Source organism: Capsicum annuum, chromosome 3, assembly GCF_002878395.1.
Source record: "Capsicum annuum cultivar UCD-10X-F1 chromosome 3, UCD10Xv1.1, whole genome shotgun sequence".
NCBI lineage: Eukaryota > Viridiplantae > Streptophyta > Magnoliopsida > Solanales > Solanaceae > Capsicum > Capsicum annuum.
In genome coordinates, this window is record NC_061113.1 from 254,463,008 (window position 1) to 254,469,944 (window position 6,937).

At 34.7% G+C, this 6,937-nt stretch overlaps 1 protein-coding gene across 12 annotated transcripts in view; it reads left to right on the plus strand.

Annotated features, from left to right (window-relative positions):
• The window catches only part of LOC107863816 (protein NPGR1), a 12,143-nt gene extending 9,638 nt beyond the window's left edge, over positions 1-2,505 (plus strand). For 9 of the 12 annotated variants that reach the window (XR_007053880.1, XR_007053879.1, XR_007053884.1 and 6 more), the window contains one exon: positions 2,136-2,505. The gene's annotated coding sequence lies outside the window, so the exon portion shown is untranslated. Of the gene's footprint in view, positions 1-1,857 lie in introns of all 12 variants that reach the window. The other 3 variants (XR_007053889.1, XR_007053885.1, XR_007053888.1) reach the window with 2 other exon arrangements.
• The last annotated feature ends 4,432 nt before the right edge of the window (positions 2,506-6,937 follow it).

A 6,937-nucleotide genomic window follows, 5' to 3' on the forward strand; every position in this document is an offset into this window, starting at 1 on the left:
TCTTTGGGAATTAGTTCACCGCTAGAAATTCAGATGAAGTTTTTTAAAGTAGCACCAACTGATATTCAGATACTGTATGATAACTTGCTGCAGAGATATTATTATCCAAAATTTCAAGCAACGGTATCCCAAAACATCATTTGAGAAGAAACTAGCTGGAACAAAGTTTGCCAATCTAAATAATATGTTGTTGAGTAATGGCTTTGTCAAATCAGATGCTCTGAGAAGGCTACCATCATTTTTATCTTTAGTTAACATTAGATAAAGGAAAAAGCATGTGTCCTTATTTGTCCTTTCTTCTCAATAAATTTCTCAGAAAATTGACATTCTGTATAGCAAGATAGAATAATTGTTTTCGATAGACCCTCAGTGTTACATCCTATCCTGGGTTTTGTCCTTAGAAAGTTTTTCTTGAAAACCATTCTTCGGACCCAATACGACTCATGGGTCCGAGCCATATGTTGGGGTATGAGTGGTATGATCCTGTCGTAAGTTGACCAGTGTTAGTTGTTAGGATGGTTTTGATCACTTGAATGGTCAAGACGTAAGGGTACGAGTCGTAAGTCTTGGATACGAGTCATATCAGGGACTCGTATGGTGGGCAGTGTTTGATCATCTTGGTAATTCATTCTGATAGGGATACGAATCATGGGTACGGATCGTGTGCTGAGGTTATGACTTGGTTAGATGAGTCGTATACTGGACAGTGTCTGATCCAAGGTTAAGGCCTGGGTACGACGACTGGTGGGAACCAATCATAAGGAAGGGTACGACTCATAAGAGGATCAGTCGTATTCTTGTGACGGGATTTTAAGGGACTTAAGTGGGGATATTTTGGCCATTTCCTACTTACCCAAATATGACCCACGACTTCTAATACACTTAGGAGGTTATGTACCCTATTATTTTATTCATTAACACATAGAAAACTATTCCTAAACATTCAACAATTCTCTCAAGAGCTTTTGGGGCAAGAGAGCTAGGGTTTCAACTTGGTGATTGTTTTGGTGATTTTCTTCCATTGTCTTTCTTGATTTAAGGCATGTGTCTCTTCCCTACTTCTTATTTCTAGAAAGTCGTGGATTTTGTGATTGTTTTCATAGTTTCTATGTTGCATGGTTTATGGTTTTCAACTATTAATTAGAGGTTTTCTTTATAATGGCTTGGTTATGGTTTCCTATGGTTTAATTATGTTTTTATATGCATCAATGATAGTTTTGGGCAATTTGATTGCATAGTGATGGTTTAATGGTCTTTGGAATTGGTTTTGGTTATATTATACCCTAAGATTTTTGATAAAGTACTTATAGAGATATGTACATTGCATTGACTTATTTAAATGGAACTCTTGCTTGTTTTTAGCTTATGAATGAAACAATAAATGATTTAAATGATTTACAAAGTTTAAAGGTTTATTGGTTTTGCTTGTGGAGTACATGGAAGTCTTCCAAGAGGTTAATATGGTAACAGAAAAGGCACTTGAGAGTTTCCTTAACCTAAATGGTTTGGCTATGAATAAATTTTGCAAGTATGGTTGGTATGACGATACCACCAAATGGTTTGGCTATGAATAAATCTTGCAAGTATGGTTGGTATGACGATACCACCAATATATGACCAATATATGGTCTTGGTTAACAAACGGAAATTGGTTTGTTTGGACGTGGTTTTAATTTGGGCATTAAGTGTAGAGCCGTGGAAGGTGGAGGTTCTGGGGAACCAAAACTAGAAACTCATATTTGCCGATTTGAAGGGTATTTGATTGTCACGTGTGAGTGTCATATTTTATATTGGAGGGATGTACTATTCATCCCATTGAATATTGAATATTTCCTGATTGTGAGGCTATACGCACAGGACTCTTTCAGAAGGGGGGCTAAACCCAAACGGCCATGGGTGTGGTTAAATGGCAAGGTTACATAGCTCGAGTTAAAAGGTTTTAAATGCATGGTAAACACGGATTCCCTTTCCCACCACTTTTACCACTTTTACTTATATATGAATGTATAGTTATATGCATAATGGATCGTTTTACATGGTTGTTTAAATAACATTATTTTATCCTTATCTTGAGATACATGCTAGCGGTCATTCGTTAACCCGTCTACTAGCAGTTATATACCAATGCTATGTAGGAACCGTCCGTTCGACTCCTCCTACATAGTGATTGACTCAGAGACAACATTTGGATTGAAGTAGAGAGCTTCTATCTTTCTGGAAGGCTCCATTTCATGATAGCGATATTCTTAAGACATTTTATTTTTATTTTGGACATTAGTTTTGGCCATGATTGGGGGCATGTCCCAATCGGATATTTGTATTATTTTGGATAGAGGCTTTGTGGTACTTTTGAAAATTGGTATGGGCGGGATCAGTATTAGTGTCGGCCTTATGCAGGCCTTAGCAGTGGCATTAGTGTTGGGTCTGACTATATTGTTGGTTGTTTCATCGTATTATGTTTTGGGATTGATTGTCATATGTTTTGATATTCTCTCTGGTTTGGTATGGTATGGATAGTTGGTGTGTGGCGTCCTATTTTTCTTGCAAAAAGCGGGATTCGACGTGAAACTTTTTTGGGATTGTTTAAGGGGTGTATGTAAAGAGTCGCCACCTAACGTATTAAGGTACATTAGGGCATCGTCTAGGCTAATTACGAATCTATTTTGTTATTTAATCTTAGTTTACCAAAAATTCGAGTAAGGGTTCAAATTACCTCGAAAGAAAGGTTTTAGGCACCTTTTAAGGTCCACAAAGGTAGTTCTCGATCGAATTCGTATTTTTACGTGGGAATTTTATGTGATCAAATAAAGATCGCTTATTTTTATTAACTTAAATGTCACCTAGGTGATAAAGTAATTAATAAACAAACACATGTTTAATTATCTAAGTGATAAAAGTCAAACAAACCATATAAATAAGACAAGCGAGGAGAGAGAAGTGATATAAATTATAATAAAAGGGATTGCTTATGTAATAAATTAACTACCCTAAATAAATAAATGAAAAATCAAACGAAAAAAAAGTTTTGATTTCATTAGAATCAAAATCCCAACTTGTTTAATCCTTATCCGATCCACTAACCCTAACCGGATTCTTAAACAAGTAACAATGTTGAACGTTGTGTAATGCCTCTAGAGATCATCACTTCCGAATGACTATCCGTCCCACCCCACCTAGGTTGGTTGTTAATTCTAAAGGTGTTATAAGACAAGGATAAAACTAACATTGACTATTCTTCCCACCCCACCTAGGTTGGTTGTTAATTCTAAAGGTGTTATAAGCATAAAACTAACGTTTTTAGAAATACCTATCGTCCAAGAGGTATTGGATTTAGCTATTTTGGATTTGTGGTCTAGACAAAATAAAGCTATCGCGTAACAAGTAGGATGTCATGTAGCACACAATTATCTCAAGTTAGCATCTGAGTTAATTAATGTTGACTAATGTGATCAACATGTAAAGACATAATATATTTATTTTGTTTAGTTAAACCTATAGGCATGATATCTACGTGTTAAACTAATAATTAATATAATTAATATGACGAAAGATAATTGTTAATCATGTCCAAATAATGTGCTGCCAAAGTGAAGTAAATATGTTAAAAAGTAATGCTCATAAATTTCATTGTGTAAGACGTGTTGTAAACTAATGACAGTGTAAGAAGTTAAAAGTTACATGTTGAAAATTATTACCAACATTCATTTTAAACGCTGGAAAGTCCATTAACATGCTAAAAATTTTAAAAAATTTTAGCATTTAAATGCTTGAAAATGAATTAACATGCAGGAATTTTTTATGTTAACATGCTGAAATTTTAATATTGACATGCTGAAGGTAATTAACATGCTGAAATTTGCCTGACTCTATTGTTTGGACAGAAATTTGCCTGACTCTATTGTTTGGACATGCTGGAAAATATGTTGATGCACGAGAATTTTATATTAACATGCTCTAAAATATTGACATGCTTAAATTTGTATTAACATGCTAAAACATACCATGACATGCTTAATTCTAACGTTTAATATGCTGAAAATGTGTTAATATGCCGAAATTTAATTATTGACATGCAAAAATACTAACATGCTAAAATTCGTATTAACCTGCAAAAGCTTCCAAGGACAAGCTTAATCAAATGTTTAACATGCTGAAAACAGTGTGAATATTCAGGAATTTAATTTAGCATGTCGGACATTAGTTTGATCTTAAAATCAAGATTTCTAATCAAATTAATTAATAAATAGATTAATTGTCTAAGTAATTCATGTGTTAATAAATCCTAAATTTGCGTGCCTAAATGATTCATGTAACACATAAAAATCTAAGTTGTGTCTATCTATACTATTCATAGAGCACGGAAATCTCCGTCCCCAAGCAGTCCCCAAATCTATTATTACATCAGAAATATGTTTGTACAAGATTATTACAGGCTGTATAGATAACAAAAATATAATTAAAAGAAGCTAAAAGAATAGGCCACCCTCCTTAATTTCCATGGCAACTCTTCCGATTTTCCCAAACCTATTAGACACAGCAAATAACATGGCAAGCACAAAAAACGTACAAGAATATTATAACATGATTACAAACATATGAAGTGTCCAGACAATGATATAACACGTAGAACACCAAGCAATTCTTATGGGCGTCCTGTCTAATAGTCAAACAACACAGTAAAGCCAATACAAAAAGAGACAAAACCAACAAAGAAGAGTAAAGAAAATCGTTAGACAACAATAAATTGAGTGCTTCTTGAAATTCGAAATCGAAGAACTTGCGAAAATATTATACTTTTACGTTATAAAGTAACTAGTAGCCTTTTTGTTTTCTTTTAGAGGGAGTAGTAGTCAGGAAGAGCCTTAATAAAAAGAGGGTTGTTTATACAGTAGTAGCAAGAATTAATTAGAGAAACAACCAAGAAAGGATCAATTAATTGCGGTAGAAAAGGAAACACAATATTTTAACAATCAATTAATATAAATCAGCAGATTGAAGTAATTAAGAAAGGAGGAAAATATGCTTGCTTACCATAAATAAACTCGTACAATTTATTCAAATCCTACCATAAGAGGCTATCAATATATTCAAAATTGAGCAAATCACCAACAAATATATTCTCAATCACGCCAATTATGCAATTACCTTAATTGTTTAACTAACAGAGCTGCCATATAAAGAGGAAAAATAGCCAGATTAGCTCCTACCAAAATTACCTAAATATTGAGTTATTCCGATTAGGAGAATGAATCAACTAATATCACGTCTTTTCCTAAAAATAAAGTAATCGCCAATTAGTTCAATTACGTCCAGCTATTGTATCATAACAAATTAGTCCAAAGTCACATTTAAGCAGAAAGGCAAACGTGAAAACAGTTTTACCAACAACATCCAATTGATAGACAATGGACACAAAGATAAGCACAATTCAGTACTTAATTTGAAATTCAGGATTAGCCAAGGTTGATAGTTTTAGCACATAAACAAACACAAATAACAGAGAACCAGACAAAAAGAAATAACTCATACTTTGTTAATTTCGAATCCGAAATCTGTCAAAGAAAGGGAAAGGGAGGTAGAATGTGATTAAAATTAAACACAAATATTTTAAATATTTAGTCAAACTTGTGGATGGGTTTTTGAGACCCATCATTTTCGGGCAGCTGCGCGGAGGAGGTTGGTGTTGCTGCTGGTTTGCAGCGACTACGGGTGGTGGCGGGTACTGGTTTTGGCTTGGTGGTGGGAGATGGCGGTATTCGCCGGCTGCTGGTGGAGGGATGAACAGAGGGAGGCGGAGCGGTGACGGAGGCTTGCCGGAGGTCGGCTATTTTGATGGTTGGTTGCATTGGGGCTAATGGATGGAGTTTTGGCGGTGATGGAGAGGGCTTTCATTTTTGTTGGGTGGCTTGCAATGGCGGCTGGCGGCGACTGGAGAGGAAAGGAAGGTGGTCGGCTTTGACGACGGTTGCGGCGGTGGTACCTCAGAGAGAGGGAAGGGAGATAGATGAAGGAGTGGGGTAGATGAAGGAGAGGGGCTCACCGGCGGTGGGATGGTCGGTGGCAGCCATGGCTGTTTCTACGGAGAGGGGAGGAGGGTCGGGGGAACTTAGAGAGAGAAAAGGTCGAGAGAGATGAGATAGAGAGAGAAAGGTGGGGTTGCGGCTGTTGTTTTGAAAATGGGATTAGGGTTTGCTTGTTTTATTTAAAAGGAAAGAAAAGAGAACTTCGATCTCAGTTATTGGATCAACTTTGATCAACGACTGAGATTAAAATAGTTTAACAAATAGATCAAAATTTAGATGTCAATTTAGGGTTAAAATTGATGTCAGTATTGACTACAATTGACATAAATTGCATACAATAATGGCTAGAAATTAAATAAATTAGAATTGGCTACTATTTAATAAATGTTATAAATATAATAATAATAATAATGAAAAACTATACAATGTATTTGCAAAAATATGAGTGTGCACAATTACGTGAAAAAAATAATTTAATAAATATTAATAAAATTATATAAAATATTGTATTTGAGTTTAAAAAAATTATTAAAAAATGATACTAAAAGATAATAAAATAATTTATGCATTTTTTTTAAATCATGAATATGACATGTTAATATCTGTTCGATACGGGAATAATATGTAAAAAATTCTAACATTTAAAACTAATAATTTTGCTAAAATTGTAGCCTAGAAGGAGTATTGGGCGATCAAAATTGAGTGTCAACAGTTGGGTTTGGTATGGCTAGAATCGGTTGGGTCGGTCACAATTGTGACCCTATCCTAAAGTCTTGATATGAGCAATAACGCTATCTTGTTATATTGTTTTGCGGAGAAATTTTGGCTTTTTGAGAGAAAGTCGCCACTTAATTTTGAAAAGGAATTAAGAAACCTTTAAAGAGATACTTCAAACGATTCAAAACAGGAAAATA